Source organism: Notamacropus eugenii, chromosome 6, assembly GCF_028372415.1.
Source record: "Notamacropus eugenii isolate mMacEug1 chromosome 6, mMacEug1.pri_v2, whole genome shotgun sequence".
Taxonomy (NCBI): domain Eukaryota; kingdom Metazoa; phylum Chordata; class Mammalia; order Diprotodontia; family Macropodidae; genus Notamacropus; species Notamacropus eugenii.
Genome location: NC_092877.1, coordinates 10,675,495 through 10,693,977, shown reverse-complemented (window position 1 = coordinate 10,693,977; position 18,483 = coordinate 10,675,495). Strand labels below are relative to the sequence as shown.

Genomic DNA, 18,483 nt, shown 5'->3' with positions numbered 1-18,483 from the left:
GTGCATCTAACTCTTGGGCTGCCATGCAACTTACAGGCATTCTGGAGGGAGTCAGTCACACGGCAAACCACCCCACACTGCAGGGGCTTGTTCGGATGCTTTCTTTGCCAGTGTACATTTGCAAAAGGCGTTTGCCCAGAATGCAGACAACCTGCATCGTTCTAGCGACTGGGGCTTTCATGAGCAGAGCCTGATTTACCGCGGGCTCTGTCACCCACTCCCTCCCCCTCCTGCTGACCACTAGCCAGGTCTTTAAAACCAAAGCGAAGGGGGGGCTTCCAGGGGACAAGAGAGCCATAAATCATCAGGCATTCCCTTCCCCAATAAATAAGTAAAGCATCACTCACTGTATTTCGGACCGATCACGGCAACGTCCAGGTGCAAAATCCAGGAGGTTATGAGCAAGGAAAAAACGCACGATCTTGACACGCAAAAAAAAATAAAAGAGAAAAAAAAGGAAAAACTCCAACTGCAATTTTCCATCAATTTTAGTCAACACAGGCAAAGCTCCAACCCTGCCCTGCTGATTTCTCTCCCCCAATCAATGCCTCATTCTGGCACGGTCAACTTTTCTTCTCCGAAATTTCTTTGCAGATGCATATTTATCTCTTCTCTTCTTGTGGAGAAAAAATGAATAAAATGAAAGAAAAATAAAACGAAACCAGCTCTGCACAGCAGGTCTTTACTTTTCTACAAAACCAAAAAAGCCAAAAATCCCCAAACTTTTCATTCCAAGATTCCTCCTTTTCTTGCTTTCCATTGCTTTAATGAAAATACTTCTCCTTTCCGGATCCTCTGTTCTCCATTTTCAATGACCCCCCCCTTTTGTGTTCCCCCTTCTGTGTGTGGGGCCGGGTGTTTATTGTTTATTTTTTATGATTATTTAGACTAAAACAACACAATCTCTCTCTGGTCTGAGGTTGGTCGATTTCATCTTAGAACGTTCGCGCTCTCTCTCGTCTGTCTCCCTTTGTACGTATGTATAGATATATACATTGATGTGTTAAGATCCAGGTCTCGCAGGACAATCTTGTTTCTTCCTTCTCCTCTCCTGCACGTTCAGTTTCTCCAGTACCTTGGGCTCCAGGATAGATCCGCGTCCTGCATCCTTCATTTTTGCAAGACACCCAACTGCCACCGCCACCCAAAAGTCTTCCCTTTACATCGTCGTTTCCTTCCTCTCCCTGCCTCTCCCCCCCAGCAATTTTTTTTTTAAAAGAGATCAACTCCCCCTACTCCCACTGAGCCCCCTCCCGGCCTGCCCCCTTTTCAAAGATCTGATTAGATTTCCAATCACAACCCAGTGCGCAATTGGATTTCTGATTTCAGCTACCCGGCCATCCACCTTATTCCCTTCTCCACTCCAAACTCCCCGTTAGATCCTGTCGCTTTCCCTCCACCTCCTCTGCAATTTCATAATCTCACGTTAAATGGAGTGCAGGGGCTGGGGGTAGGGGTGGGGGTGGGGGCGGAGGTAGTGGAGGAAAATTTCAAGGCTCCCATCAGCTGTCAAGAAACCCAGCCCTCCCCCACCACTTTTTTCCTCCTCTCCCCCTCCCTCCTCCCCCCACCCCAGGCTGGTGGCGGCTTTTCCCTTCTCTGTCCCCGCCCCCACCACCCACCCCCGTCTCCCCCCTATACACACAGACACACACACGCACACGCACAGTCACAAACACGCACACTTTCCCAATCTGCCAGATGTTCCCGAACTCCCAGATCTGGTCCCGAATCAAGGCGGCGGGGATGCGTGAGAAGGCCCGGCTGGTGCGGCCAGCACAAGCCCCCAGGTCCCCTTCCTCTTCATTTTGCCTGGCTCTCCATCTTTCGTCCAGCTGCAATAAAGATCCGGCTGCACCGAGGTGAAGGAACTTCGGATACTGCCTTTATTTAAAACAGCAAAAAGGGAGGTAGGGGAAGGATGGGGGTGGAGAAGAGACAGCAGGCGGAGGATGGAGGTGGCAGGGCAGCTAGAATGAGCCCCTCCAAAAAATGCACTAGTCCCTGGCTCCTGGGCTCCCTCTCTGATGCAACTGCAGCTTTGATCTCGTCTCCAGCTGCGGCTGGCACATTTCTGTAAAGCTACAAGTTGCTTCTTCTTCCCCACCCAGGGACCGGGACTCGAGGCTCCTTCCCCCTCAGAGAGGACCTTTCTCCAGTGGTCGGGAGGATGCTCTGCTCGGTCCTTCGCGCCATCTCACCAGTGCCTGGAAGAAACCTTTCCTCCCGTCTTCCCCAAACACATCCACGCCCGTGTTTGAACTCTTCTCGTCCCCTACTTGCTCTCCCTCCTTCCTTTCCCCTTATAAATAAATAGAGAATTGGAATCAAAATTCCTTGTGAGACTAGGCTTGCGCCTTCCAGATGGGGAAGGTCCCCGCTATCTTAGGACATGTATGGTACTTTTCATCCTCTTCTTTCCTTTGCCCCTCTTTTTTTCCCTCTCTTTTTTTTCTCTCTCTATCCCCCACCCCCCTTTTTCCCCTCTCCCCTTTTTTTCTTGTGATCAGTGAAATACAATTACCCAATTACCTCCCATCATCTTAGCACTGATTGGTCAATTGCATTAACACTTGATGTCAGGGGAAAAAGGGGATTGGAGCTTTTTTTGATGGGGCACTGCTGCCACCTGGAGGGCACACCGCAAAGAGCTAGAGGACCAACAACCCCCAAGTATAAAGAATTATTGGGGGAAAATCTTCTCTGCCTAGGAAGAGCGATTAGAAATCATTTTCTTTAAAAAAAAAAAAAATACATGCATCCGTCGGGGAAGGGTAACTCGAGGTTTAGTGGAAGTAGGGGCGGGGATGGAGGTGGGGGGTGGGGTGTCTTTGATGCTTTCCTAAAATACAAACGGGAAAAACAGGACAGATCCCAGCAAGATGCAAAGCCAAGCTCTGGACGCCCTGACTTTGAGGATGCCCAGCAAGCTGAGATATCTCTCCATTTCTCTCCTCCTTCACCGAGCTGTGCAGTTATGAGTCAGTAGCATCTCCTTGGACAAGCAGAGGGGAAAGAAGTGTGCCTGACTCAAGGGTAGCTGGCAAGCCGTGGTAGGGCAAGCTCACTAGGAGAAAGCAACTGTAAAGTCGAGATAGGATCCTTCAGCTTGTGGAGTGTTGCAGTAAATTGCTCTGTTCAGTTTGTACAAGACATTCCGGACAGTTTGACAACTCAATTTCAACATCGCATCCTTGTGGATGTATGCATTTCCGTCACATCATATTAGGGGAAAGAGTGCCTCTTTCAACTCCACTCTGGCTGGGGTTGGGGGTGGGGGATAGAATGAGGGAAGGATGGAAATTGGGGCCAGAGGGATATGCCAGTAAAAATCTGTTATTCCCTCGATTTTTTTTTCCATCTCTTTCCCTGATTCAAAATTATACATAAAGAAAGGGATCTATAATTATATATTTAAGGCCATTCATAGAGTAGTTCAGGGATGTGAATGATGAGGAAAGTGTGAGCTACAGAATCAGTGACATAATAATTACCGATTTTGGTAGACTCTCCATAGATATAGATATAGATATAGATATATAGCAGTTTATCTTATGCGAAAAAAGTTAGAATAAGAAATATACTTAAAATATTTTCTCACTGAATCTTCTCTGTTGATCTTTCTGAGCTGAAAACTTCCTAATACGTGAGGAGTAAACACCTGCTCTTTGAAAGTTAAAGAACATCACATCTCACTTAGCTATAATCTGAATAACAAATTTTAGTGTCTGCAGGGAAATATCATGTCTTTGGATATGAGGTATGATTTATTAGGCGTTCCCTTAAGTCTGGGCAGCTTTGGTGCTATCATGAATTATATCAGTATGAGAATTTGGTGTTTTCTCAGTGTCAAAAGAAATCAAGGAAGCTCCCTCCCTCCCCCTCTCCCTTTGTATTGCATGGACACCCAGGACAGGTTTATGGTAGAATAGGAATTAGAGTCTCACTGAAGAGCCAGGCAAAGGACACTTTTTGTCTGCCTCACTGGAAGGAAAACCAGCATTTGATGAGATCACAGGATGCATTATAGGAATGATAGGAATGAATTAGGTGAGAGGTGATCACCTTGTTTGTGTTTCTCAGTGTGACAGGATCAGAATTGTAGAGGTGAAAGGGATTTTAGGGGATATCTAATGCAATTGACTCATTTGACAGATGAAGAAACTGAGTCCCACAGAGACTGAGATTTGTTCTCACAGAAAGAAAATGGCAGAAATGATATTTCAGTTCAGTCATGAGGACTTTCAAAGAACAAAGATGGTAACAAACCAAAACCTTAATTTGCTTCAAAATACTCTTTATCCATAAAGAAATCTCAATTTTAATTTTCATCTAATAACTCATATAAGTATAGATTCACTAATTCTCAAAATAGCTTCAAAGAAAGCTAACATAGAATTGTTCTGAAGTAAAGTAAATACCATTTGAAATGGAAAACTTTTTTAGGCATTCTTATGACATGGGGGGGTGGGAATAAGCAATTATATAGCACCTACTATGTAACTATAGTACCTACTATGTAACAGGTACTTTGCTAAGTACTTTAAAAATATTACCTTATTTGATCATCACAATAACCCTGCAAGGTAGGTACTACTATTATCCCCATTTTACAGTTGAGGAAACTGAGGCCAATCAAGTTTCCATTACTTGCCCAAAGTCACACAGATAGTAACATCTTCCTGACTCCAGACTTAGTACTCTATCTACTGAGTCAATAATTTCAATGTTTTTTTTTAAAAAAACTATCCACTAGACATCTTTGCTGCATTTCAGAATGAATGAATCTACCAAAAATAAAAGTAAGGAATATGGGGCAGGGGAAGTGGGGAGAGGGGAAGATTGGCTAGCAAAAGATAAAGAAAAACCTCCTATTCACTATATTTACTGCATCTTCCCATCTTACATATATGTTACCAATTAGCTCACACATTTGACTTAAACAGAAATAGGATGTTTCTTATTATCTTAGAAATAGGATAATAAGGGAAAAGACATTGACTAGAGCTCAGGAAATTCACATTGTAGCCTTGGCTCTACCATGGAACACTTACTGTGAGACAGTGAGTAAATCATTTTATCTCTCTCAATTGAAATGTCCTCATCTGTAAAACTAAGGAATTAATCAATAGTTCTTAACCCTTGGTCTGAGACATTTTCTTTTTCCTTTTGATGACTGTATTTCAATATAATTGGTTTCCCTTGTAATCCCATGTATCTCTTCAAGCTTCAATAGTACTGTATGTGCTAAAATTCCTTTGACTTCTAATAATATACGTTCTGTGTTCTAAAGCCCTTTCTAGTTCTGACATCTGTTGACTCTGATCAACAGTCCTTTCTAGCTCTGATGGTCTGTTATAATTTATATAACTCCGTGAAACACAAGTAGTGGCTGAAGTTCATGAGATCAAAAGTCCTTAATGGTGAACGGTGAGGAAAATGTGGGGCAATGGACTAGGTAAGGGGTGAGGAACCTGTGGCTTCTGATGCTGCAGCCAGGTTGGTTTTCCTTCCAGCTAGGTGGACAACAAACATTCTTTGCTTGACCATTCTGTGACTGTAATCCATATTTTCCCATAAATCTATCCTGGTTGTCTACCCAATAAAAGCGGGTGGGGAGGGAGGGAGCTTTCTTAATTTCTTTTGACAACAAGAAATCCCCTTGATAAAAGGACTTGTTTTGTGAAATTTGGATTCAGTCAAAGGGCCACACTTGAAGACCCAGAGGGCCACATGTGACCTCAAGGCCACAGGTTCCCCACCCCTGGACTAGGTCATGGGAGATGGAAGAAGGGCAATTTGTTGATATTCTCCCATGTTGGGGAAGTTGGGGAACGGAACTGAAAATATCACTGTGCTGTCCTATCTCAGGAGAATAAGACCTTCCTAGTAACTGATAATCGTGTCAGCTCAGGTTGATTTACTACTTTAACAGTTTACAGAGCATTTTCCTTATAGCCATCCTGCTGAGATAGACAGAGAAAGTCTTGCTTATTTTCCATGTAGGGAAATAAGGCTTCAGTAAGTCAAATGACTTGCCTGATGTTCAAAGCAGAGTAAATAGGCTCGATACATTAATGACATTATTATTTGACCCGTCCTTTATACTTAGTTGCTTTTCCTACCTTATTTTTTCTAATTTAACATGAAACTTTCAGTAGTTCTTTCATTATGTTTTATTTTAATATTTTTGTTATAAATATTTAGTAATATTTTATTTCTAAACAGCATTTTATTTCTATAATATTTTTATTTTATTTTAATTCATTTCTAAATATTTTATTTAGTAATATTTTATTTCCAATATTCTATTTCTAAATAAATTAGGTAATTCTAGAAAAATTTCTAGATAAATTAGGAAATTCCCAGCCTGCCTGGCATATGTCTTCTTAGCATCTTCTCTATCTATTTCATATTATTCCCTGTCTTTAACTCTCTTTTTCAGGCAAACTAATCTGCTGGTGGTTCTTTGTACATTATGTTCTCATTCCTATCTGTGCCTTTGTAGAGAGCAGCTTCCATCTGTGAAATGAAATTCCTCCCTACCTTTCTGCTTTAGAAACCATCTCCCTTGAAGCCACCACCTTCAAAAGGCCTGTCCCAGTTGGTGATGCTCCTTACGTGCTATGTAGATTTGTTTTTGTATCTACTTACCTATCTGAATGTTCTATACCACCTACTACCCCCAGTAGAGTTTAAGATCCTTGAGGGCAAGGATTGTTTAATTTTGTTCTTGTACCCTTGTATCCTTGTACAGAATATGTCCTGAGATCATCAATAAGTTAGGATTTAATAGTGATGAAATATATTACAGGCACTGGTTATACAACAACAAAAATGAAAATCTCGATTTTCAGCAACTTACCTTTAATCAAGGGAAACAGTGTGCCCACATGTGAGGAAATACAAAAAAACAAAACAAAACAAAAAAAAAAAACCAAAACCCACATACGTAGAATATACATCGAACAGAAAGCAATTTCTGGGGGTTAATGGGACAAAGAGCTGGGAGGATTGTGAAAGGTAATAAATGGTTGTTAACAATAATAACGAATATTTGCATAGTGCTTTCAAGTTTGTTAAGCAATTTACAAGCATTGCTTGATTTGAGCCTCATAATAATCTTTGTGGATAGGAGCTGGAATTATCTTCATTTTGCAGGTAAGGACACTGAGGCAGACAGAGGTTACCTTACTTGCTCAGCATCACACAGATAGTGTGTCTCAAACACAATTTGAACTCAGATCTTCCTAACTCCAGACCCAGTGCCCCCAGCTACCTTTCTTGTTAACTGATTGACGTAGGAGGCATGACTTGAACTGAACTTTGAAGGAAATTAGGTATTTTAAAAAGTCAGTTGAGGAGTAAATAAGAATTTTCCAAGAATGGGGACCAGCTTGTTAGAAGGCATTGAGAAAGGAAATAGATTTTTTGTCTTTAATGCAGAATAGCAGCAGGCCCATTTGCTTAGAAGGTAGAATGTGTGAAGATCAATTGGCAATAAGCTTGAAAATCGAAGCTGCAGCCAAATTATGAAGGGTTTGGAATGCCAAATAGAGGCGTCTGCATTTTATCCTCATGGCAATAGGGAAGAGCTGGGAAGTTTTAAGTAGGGGATGGATGGGTGGGGGTACCTACACAAGCTTCAACACTATCATTTGAGTATCACTGTGGGTGGTGGATTGGGAAAGGGAAAGTCTAAAGGCAGGGAGACCAAGAAAGAGGTTATTGCAATAGGTCAGATGAGAGGTGATGGAGGGAGGGGAGGAACCGACCTTGTGAGTACTGAAAAGGGGCCAGATATGAGAGATTCTGGGAAGGATGAACTCAAAAGAGTTGGTAGCTTAGGGATGAAGGAGAGTGAAGAATTTTCCATATGCATATATGCAGAACACTACAGTTTGCAAGGGACTTAACATTTTATCTCATTTCATTCTTATCACAACTCTATGAGGTAAGTGTCATCATGAGGAAACTGAGGCAGGCAAAGGTTAAGCAACTTGACCAGCCTCATCCAGCTGGTATGACTCTTAGGCACAATTTGACCTCAGGTCTTCCTAACTCCAGGCCCATGGCCACCTAACTACCTTTCTTGTTTATTGATAGCATCACATAGCTAATAAATACTTAAAGCAGCATTTGAGTTCAGGTCTTCTTAACTCTCAGGTTCAAACGTTTAACCACTGGGCCACCTAATGTGTTTAAATCTAATGTGTTGGAGTTAATGTAATCATAACAGATATGTTGCACATTATCTCATGTGTGCTTCTCAACCACTCTGAGTTATAGGGATATGACTATCTGAATTCCATAGATGTGGAAACATAGATCTAGAAATGGTAAATACATTACTGAAAGTCATAGAGGACCTATAGCTTAGCTTCAAAATCCTTTCCACACTCCTCAAATAAAGCTATAGATAGATAGATAGATAGATAGATAGATAGATAGATAGATAGATAGATGATTGATAAAACCTTACCTGCCTATATGTATGTATGTATGTATGTGTATGTATGCATACATGCATGCATGTATCTATCTATCTACCTATCTCTCTATCTCTACTTGTCTATATACGTGTGTATATATTTGTGTGTGTATATATATATGTATATGTATATTAATAAGTCATTTTTCAGTTGCGTCTGACTCTCTGTGATCCGATTTGGGGTTTTCTTGGCAGACACACTGCAGTGGCCTTCCATTTCCTTATCCAGATGCATCTGTATATGCGTATGCATATATTCATATTATATGCATATAAAAGTGATCCATTATTACTCACAAGTAAAAGTGTTTATCCAAAAGTCATTGTTATCTTAAGTTAACAAAATACTTAAAAAAAATTTAAGTGTTGTGAAGGAGTGAATTATTAAAAAAAATATGAAATGCTAAAAATCAACAAATTCTCATTCACCTCTGTCGTTTAAAAAATTGGAAAGAAATATTTTATAGAAGAAGAGGTGACTTTGGGAAAGTTTGAATGGGACAGATAATCCTGTGATTTCCCTTTAAGGATGTCTCCTTAGTTTCCTTTTTCACTGGAAATTATCTGCTGGGAAGTCAATGAACCTGCTAAGATGCTCTATCCAGAAGACTATGCCTAGTGGAATCTTTAACACCCAGCAGGGGACAGTATCTAGTAACCAGAAATACAAAATAGCAGAAATATTGAATATCATTATTTAGTAAACTTTAAAAAATATCAGGCAAGTTAGTGTTTGTCAATAGATAGGAATCTGCTCACAGAGGACACAAGCAATAATTGTGATATTATACTAAACATAAAGAATAGCTCATGTTTCTATAGCACTTAAAATGCCTTCTTCAAAAGGAAAAAAAAAACCAACCTGGCGAGGTAGATAGTATAATTATTAGTATTTGCATTTTATAGATGATTGGAGAATCACAGAAATTAAGTGACTTGTGCAGGGTTACTCAGCTAGTGAGTGCAACGTTTAGAATTTAATCCCATGTCTCGTGGATTTTCCAATACTTTTTCTCCTACGTCATCATGCCATAGGGGATTTGCCTCCTAGAAATAGACAACTTCATCTCCTTTTTAACGTAGACCTATTTGTGATATTTGTAGTGTGTGTGTGTGTGTGTGTGTGCATGTGTGTTCATCTTTCGTTGCCAAAAAGACCATGCCATCAGAGAAATAATGACATGATTTGTACTTGACTTTGTTTTGAGTGAAGGAGGACTGCGCAGGTCATCAGTCTCACTTCTCCTCCAGTCATCTGAATCCAATGACCAGATATTCATCAGGATGACTGGAGATGATCCAGAATGAGGCAATTGGGGTTAAATGACTTGCCTAAGGTCACACAGCTAGCGAGTGTCAAGTGTCTGAGGTGAGATTTGAACTCAGGTCCTCCTGACTCCTCCACTGGTGCTCTATCCACTGCACCACCTACCTACCTACCCCTTATCTTTAGTGGAGGGTGATGAGGGACGGTGATAGTCTGGCTCCAGAGAGCAAAACAGGGATAATGGATGGAAATTGAAAGGAGGAAATTTAGAGTTGATATCAGAGTGGTGTTAGGGGGAAATCCAAACACTTAGAGTCATCCAAAAGTAGAACAGGCTCCTTGATAAGTGGTAGGTTTCCCTCTCTCCTCTTAAGAGTCTTCAGTTAGAATGTGGAAGCCACTTATTGAGTAGATTGCATGTATGGGTTGGACTATATGACTGCTAAGGTCATTCCAACTCTCAAATTATGAGATTTTCCATATTTTTATGTTTACATATTTATTCCATTTATATATCAAGTGAGCTGTCTTTATTGAGTCCAAATCCAAAGCAAACTTTTTTGGCATTGTCAAGTGAATTCAATTATTTCACTCATTTATTCATTTCATTCATTCACTCATCCTTTCGTTCATTTAAAAACTTTTTGAGTGCCAAATATATGTAAGGCATCATCCTAAGTGCTTTTTAATGGGATTTAGGAGGAAAAGAAAGATACTTGAGGCTTTCTAATAAGCAATTTTAAATGTTGACAAAATAAAAAAAGCTTAAGGTGAGGAGATAAAAGATAACTGTAGTATAATGGCATAGGGGAAAATTTGTTGGATCAGGAGTTAGTGAAAATGGCTTGTATTTCTGGCCTTACCCTTAACTAGGAGTATTGCTTTGGGCAAGTCATTCATCCTCACTTTATCAGTTTCCTCATCTGTAAAATGAAGCCTAGAAAATCTCTAAAATTCTTTCCTTCCTAGCTTTCAATCCTTCGAAGTTCTCACTTCTGCCTAATACTCTGTCCCTCATCAGTGTTTCTTAAACGTGGGTCGGGCTTGTGAAAAATTTGGGAACAGTAAAAGATTTCTGAATGCACAATGACCAAATATCAGTTAAAAATCAAACACATAATGAATCCGAGGTGTTTCTGGCAGCTCTTGCCCATGCTGCATTGCATAACTTCACTGCATTCTTGGTTCTGAACACAAAGCATGTGCACTTTGCACTGCACATGCTCTCAAGCCATGCAACACCAAAGAACGCTACCAAAACCAAAGACAATCCTGAGGAGAAAATGTTTAAGAAGACCTGGCTTAGTTGATAGATACTAGATAATGAAGATGGCAACGGTGATGACAATGATGAAAATGACGGTGGTGATGACAGCAATAATAGCCGTGGTGATGCTGATGATACCTCACCATTATATAGTACTTCAAGGTTTAGGAACCATCTTTTCCTCACAATAACCTTGTGACATAGGTCTTATTATCATCTTATGGAAAAGGAAACCAAGGCTCAGGGAGAGGCAGTGATTTGCCACTGGTCACATGAACGTTATTGTCAGTTAGAATTCCAACCCAGGTCCTGATTCTCTCTAGTTCTTTTCTCACTACACCATAATTATTATCTCAGATACTACCCAGAATTTCTTTTTATTTAAAGAAAAGCCCTTTGTTTCTTTCTTTGCTTTTTCTTTGTTTCTTTCTTTTTTCTTTCTTTCTTATAGTAAGTCCCAACCCAAGGGTCATATTTGGTACAGTGAAAGGAATGCTGAATTTGGATTCAGAGGAGGTGGGTTCAAATCCTATCTCAGCTGCTTTTTACTTCTTATGTGATCTTAACAAGTCATTTGACTTACCTGAGTCTCAATTCCTTAATCTGTTAAAAAAAAAAAGAGGGGTAGACTCTTGAGGTGTCAAACTCACAAGCTACCTGAATGTTAGGAACCAGATTAAGATGCAATTATGGGAATGTTTAACAAAATTTAAAAACTATAATATATTGGAGCTAATGTTTATTTGTGGTTTTCCAAGTTAATATGTAGCCTGCCGGGATCCATTTCCTTGTGAGCTTGACAACACTGGACTAGATGACTCCCAAAGTCCTTTCAGTCTTCAATTTTTTGATCCTTTGAAGTATAAAGGTTGGATTTGCATAATCTCCAAAGTTCTCTCCAGTTCTAAGTCTATGACCTATAAAATCAGGAGGTTGGATTAGACGGGATCTAAAGTCTCCTTCAGTTCCAAATTTATGGTTCTATCTATAGAACACTATCAGCAGACAGAACACACAAAATGACTCAGAAGAAAGCAGGTTTGCGGATAACCAGCAGATTTGACCCAATGGAGGTATCCTCAAGTTATAAGTATTGGTAGGTTATGGGTGAATTTGACACTAATAGGCTAGAGATACTGAAAGGACCAACCAGGAAATCCCAAGTATAAAAGCAGTCCAGATAAGCAAAATATATATCCCCAGGACCAAAATGGCAGGCAGAAGGGTTCATCTAGTCTATTTTTGAATAGGGGCAAGGGATTTCTCCCATTTGCTTTCAACACTAAAGGCCCAATGATACAATGTGGTAAATTATGTGGGAAAGAGTCAAAGCAAAAATAAAGCAAGCATTTTTATTATAATGTGGCCACCAATTTCATATCTGTTTAGATCATGTTACATTCCAAAGATCCTGTTAACTGGCCACAAAAGCACCTGTGGAACACAATTTCTTTCCTCCTTTATTAAGCGTCTCTAAGGGAGATGGTATTTGTGCATAGAAACTACACTGTGGTATTTTTGTACAGTCTAAATTAGGATCCTTTGCACTGGGAAGAAAATTGCCTGCAAAGGTATCTTTAAGACTCCACTAGGAATTAAGAGATGGTGTGAATCCAGTTGTATAATTTGGTGAAGACAGCTGCATTTTATCTGGCTAAATCAGCATCTGGTACCTAGGGGAAAACTTATATAAGTACATAGGATGTAGCACTGAAAGGAACATTAATCTAACCCCATATATCCATTTTCAGATAAAGAAACTGAAGCTTAGAGGGGCAAGGTGATTGGACCAAGGTCACATAGGGAGAAACTGGCAGAGCTATGATTTAAGGCCTGAACCACTGCTTTTCCCATGATTCACCAGGCTGCCTTATGCTAATCATTCAATTAATAATAAAAAAAAAGTCAATTTGGTATCTTCCAAACAGAGCAAATGAAGGAAAGATGGGATTTGTTTACCCTATTTAGGGTTCAGTTTTAGAAAAATGAATGTATAGACTTCAATATTCACTCTCCTTATGGGGTAAAGACCTATTAGCACATCTGTGATTAGAGCCCTCCAGCTGAATTATGTTGTCGGATTCAAAGACAGCCAGGCAATCTCTGCTTTAAGATGTCCAAGTTTTTATACACACAGCATTTCCTTACGAGCTAATTTCTGCTTTGAAAAACCTGCTGATTTGTGCAAAGCAAGCCACTGATACTCATTTCAGTAATGGGAACAGGAGAATCTTGTGGATAAGATGATTCACCAGGTTGGCCACTGGGTGATAATCTTTTCATCCATGAAAACTCTAGAATGTTCTCCTCATGTTAGAGGAGATGGGATCTGAAAAGCCAGAAAGGAAATTTCACATCACCGAAATCCTTGGCATTGTCCACTGAGTTCAACATCAGAAATGGACGGAGATTTATCAATGGAAATGACACTAAAGATAAATTCTCTCTTGTGGATGAATCCAAAAGATCCCTGGACTTTCCATTTGCTCCAGCTTCACACTCCTATATTTGTTATCTTGGAATGATATTAGAAAGGGAAGAATACATAATAGCTTTGCTGTATATTTGGAGGAAATAGCAAGTTGTACATGGTAGGTTTATAGTTCCACTGCAATCATCTTTCTGTATTGTACTATGTTAGGGAAATGCCTGTTTTGTTCTGTGGATTGAAAATAAAATAAATTAAAAAATAAAAATCAAACAAGCAAAACAATGAAAAAGAAAGTGAACTCCTTGAGAACAGGTGCTTTTCTATTTGTATCTGCAGGGTTTAAAACAGGCTTTGCCTAGAATTAGTGCTGAAAAAGCATTTCTCATTCCCTCATTTATCTACATCGGTGCAATGAATTCTAACACCATGAGTACATGAATCTTAGAGGTATTATAGCTTTGTGTATTTTTTTTAAATGGCTACTAAATAGAAATCGCAGCCAAAGGTCCCCAGTTCTTAATTTTTCATTGTGGTATTCAGTCAGTCAGTCAGTCAAAAATGATTTATCAAGCATTTACTTTCTGTCAGGCACTGTGCTAAGTGCTGAGGATACAAAAAAAAAAAAACAAAGCAAAGTAAAAGCGGTCATGGACATTAAGTAATTCAAAGTCTAATGGAGAAAACAATATTCAAATAATTGTATGTACAATTACAATTGGAAATAGAAGGAAATCTCAGAGGTACTGGCAGTGAGGGTTGGGGAGGCTGGATTTCAACTGAGTGTTTAAAACATCCAGGGAATCTAGGAAGTGAAAATGAGGAGACAAAACATTTCAGGAATGAGGGACATCACTATAAGGCATGAAGTGGACAATGGAGGGTCATGTACAAAGAATATCAAGTAGCAAGAAAGCAAGCGTTGTTGGTCAAGATATGTGGAGAGAGGATAAAGTATAAGGCAGTACAATGGATAAGTGCTGAGCCTGGGGTCAGGAAGACTCGTTTTCATGAGTTCAAATTTGGGCTCTGACATTTCCTAGATGTGTGACTTTGAGCAAGCCATTTAACCTATTTGCCTCAGTTTCCTCATCTGTAAAATGAAGTGGAGAAGGAAACAACAAACTGCTGCAGTATTTTCACCAAGAAAATCCTAAATAAGGTCACAAAGGGTCAGACATGATTGCAAAATAACTGAACAAAAACAAACAAGGCTGGAAAGATATGAAGAGACCAAGTGAGGAATGATTCTAAATTTCAAACAGAGCATTTTATATTTTTTCCTGAAGAGAACAGGTTATCAATATAGTTTAATAAGTAGGAAGGTGATATGGTCAGATTTGCATTTTAGGAACATGCATTGACAGCTGAGTAAAGGTTGATCTGGAATGAGGAAAAACTAAAGTCAGAGAAAATAAAGGGAAGGATATCGCTATAGCCCAGGAGTGAGGCGATGAGAATGAGTATGAAAGTGGTAACATTATAAATAGAAAGAAGTAAACATATATAAGAGATGGTGAGAAGGTAGAAACAAGGAGACTTGAAATAGATTGAAAATGTGGAATGAGTGAGAGAGAGAGGCACAGGGTGAGGGCAGTAGAGGGAGAGGGAGGGAGAAAGGGAAAGAGAGAGACAGAGAGAAAGAGACAGAGATGGAGAGAGAGAGAGAGAGAGAGAGAGAGAGAGAGAGAGAGAGAGAGAGAGAGAGAGAGAGAGAGAGAGAGAGAGAGAGAGAATATTGCATTACTCATGATGGGAAGAAGAGTTAGAACTAATGGGAGGAACCACAAGAAAGAAGAAACAAAACAAAACAACAAAAGAAAAGGAGAGCAAACACTCTCAGACCCTAAAGTTCTTTCTCTGGATGTGGGTAGCATTTTCCATCATGAGTCTTTTGGAATTGCTGAGGACACTTTTAAGAGGGTTACCAACGAGAATAAAGTGAGAATTGAAGGTTGATGAATAGATTGATGCCATGTGGTCCAAATGGCAAATGATTCAAAAATCATAAAAACTTCACTTGAATTTGGGCTCCAGTGTTTTCATCTATGCTCCCAGGAAGTTAATGAAGACAGAGTTGTCTAGGGTTAGGCAGTAGAAGTAGAATGTAAGCTCCTTGAAGGGAGGAATTTGTATTTGTATCTCCAGTGCAAAGAATATAATATATGTTGATTGATCACTCCATGTTTGGAACTACAGATAATATTGAGTTTTCTAAGAGGTTTTTCCTGCCATGAATTACTCACTCTCAAACTAAATCCATGACACATCCTACAAACACTTATTCAAACATTCTGTTTGCAGCAAAGTATGACAGGGAAAGTGGTAAGAACCAAACTGCCAGCATCACTCAGCACTGTCGAATATTACGGGAGACACTGTCCCACCCCCCCCCTCCATCCCATAGCAAGTACTTTCCCATATGGAACTGCTTGATACCATGGGGGGTTGGCAGTCAAGACACTTTTCCTTAGGGTGCCCGTGACAAGCAATGCAATTAAGTGGAAATTCTAAGTCGTTGAAAGGTGACTCTAAGTGCCTGTGTAGTCATATGCCACAGAATTTCAAATGGAAATGACATGAATTAATTTCCTGAGAACAAAAAGAAAAAAAAAAAAAGAAAACGGAGCAGCACCTCATAACATGATTTGTGGATTAATTGCACCAGCTGATTGATTGATTAAAATGACAAAAAAAGTGTCTTTCCAAAAAGATGCAGCTCCTTTAAAGAAAGTTTGGGCTACTTTCTCTATCTTTGCTGTCTTTACTATCTCTGTGTTTGTGGCTTCTTTCTCTCTCCCTCCCTCTCCCTCTCCCTCTCCCTCTCCCCCTCCCCCCTCCCCCTCCCCCTCCCCCCCCTCTCTCTCTCCACACACACACACACACACACACACACACACACACACACACACATACACACATATATCTGTCTCTCTCAGTTTCTATCTCTATCTCTGTCTCTCAAATAAATGACTTTTTAGCAGGCTTAAGGTAAAAATGTATGCTGCTTATTAGCATTTTCTTTTTTCTTCTCTGACTCCAAAGCTGTTCCTTTGGACACAACAAGTGCAGGGTAGGAGACAAGCTGATTCTGGATCAAAGGAAGACAGAGGAGACCATGGGCACATCTGGAGTGAGGACAGCCTGCCCTTCCCAGATGCTTTCCTGCTGTCCCAGTTAAGTCAGCAAGTATTCATGGAACACTAAGTGACTGCCCAAACATGGTTAGATCAGTAAACAGCAGTGCAGCAAAGCCACAGAGCAGGTCCGTGTTTGTAGGCAGCTTTCCCCGCTGATGCTACTGGAGGCAGGTCAGCCTGGCTGCTTGACAAGAGGTCAAAACTACTTCCATCTTTACAAATGGCATAAATGACATTTAAGGTATATTTAGAGTCCAATTAAAGGCAATGCTATACCGCCCTTAACTTGTCTGAAAGATTCAAGCAGTATTGTGTCAGTGGAAATTCAGTTCTGTTTAATTCCATGAAATTCCCTCCAACCCAATCTTATCTAATTCACTTCACTTCAGTTCAGTTCAATTCAATTCAACTGAGCTAAGAACATTTATTAAGGACCTTCTATATTCCAGGTATGTCAAGAAGCAGCTATTTGACTCAGTGAATAGGGCACTAGAATGGAGTCAGGAGGATCTGAGTTCAAATGAAGCTTCAGGCACTTAATATGTGAATCTGGATAAGTCATTTAACCCTGTTTGCCTCAGTTTCCTCATCTGTAAAATGAGCTGGAGAAGAAAATGGCAAACCCCTGCAATATCTCTGCCAAGAAAACCCCAAATGGGGCCATGGAGAGTTGGCTATGACTGAGAAGGAAGAACAATTACAAAATCCCTGCTAAGTGCTGGGGATACAAAGAAAAATGTTCCTGACCTCAAGGCACTTCCATTATACTCAGAGAATAAACCACGGCGAAGATAATTAAATACAAAGTATGTACAAAGTTATTTTGAAAGAACGAGAGCAGAAAACATTCTAGGCATATTGCTTATGCAAAGACATGGAGGTTGGAAGTACACATTCTTGTACAGGGAACCATTAGCAGACCAGCTTCATAGGAACACAAGGGGAAGTGATATGGAATAAGAAAGGGAAGGTAAGACTCCGTGTTGCAGAGGATCTGGAATGGTGAACATTTTAGATATTATCCTATTGAGTCTAAGAATTCATGGAAAATACTGGATTTAGGCAATGGTCAAATTGGTGTTTTAAAAATATCAATTTCTTTCTTTTTTCCTTCCTTCCTTCCTTTTTCTTTCTCTCTCTCTTTCTTTTTCTTTCTTTCTTTCTTTCTTTCTTTCTTTCTTTCTTTCTTTCTTTCTTTCTTTCTTTCTCTTTCTTTCTTTCTCTTTCTTTCTTTCTCTTTCTTTTTCTCTCTCTCTTTCTCTCTTTCTTTCCTTCTTTCTTTCCTTTTTCCCTTCCTTCCTTTTGCAAGGTAATTGAGGTTCAGTGATTTGCCCAACGTCACACGGTTAGTAAGTGTCAAGTGTCTGAGGCTGGATTTGAACTCAAGTCCTCCTGACTCCAGGGCTGGTGTTCTATCCAATAGGTCACCTAGCTGTCCTAGGAATATCAATTTTGAAGTTTTCTGGAATAGAGAATTGGAGAAGCGATAAGAGGTAGATAGACTCATTAGGATGCCATTGCAACAATTCAGGAGAAAAGGGATAAAATCTGAAACCAGGGTAGAGGCAGTGTGAGTAGAAAGTAGGGGACAGATACAAGGCATGTTATGGACGTAGAATTGACAAGAATCACCCACTACTTGGATATGAGGGGTTGAATGAGGGCAAAGACCCAAGGAGGTCTCTAAGTTTGTATACCTGGGCAACTGGGAGGATCATGGGGGTTTTGGCTAAAACAGGAAAAACTGAATTTGGTGTTGGATGAAGTAGACTGAAATATCAGCTCAACTTCTCGTTACATGTTAAAAGATGGGGTTGGGCTAGATGATCTCTGAACTCCTTTCCTGTTTTCATATGCCATGATATTGTAAAAATGTAATATTCTTCTTTC

General features: G+C 40.0%; 1 protein-coding gene across 5 annotated transcripts in view; it reads right to left on the bottom strand.

The window, feature by feature from the left end:
• The window catches only part of LRRC4C (leucine rich repeat containing 4C), a 1,216,509-nt gene that overhangs the window by 211,855 nt on the left and 986,171 nt on the right, over window positions 1–18,483 (bottom strand). Inside the window, exon 1 of one of the 5 annotated variants that reach the window (XM_072618913.1) lies at window positions 348–1,188. The exons of the other annotated variants lie outside the window; for them this stretch is intronic. The gene's annotated coding sequence lies outside the window, so the exon portion shown is untranslated. Of the gene's footprint in view, window positions 1–347; window positions 1,189–18,483 lie in introns of those variants that run through there. 5 annotated transcript variants of the gene reach the window in all.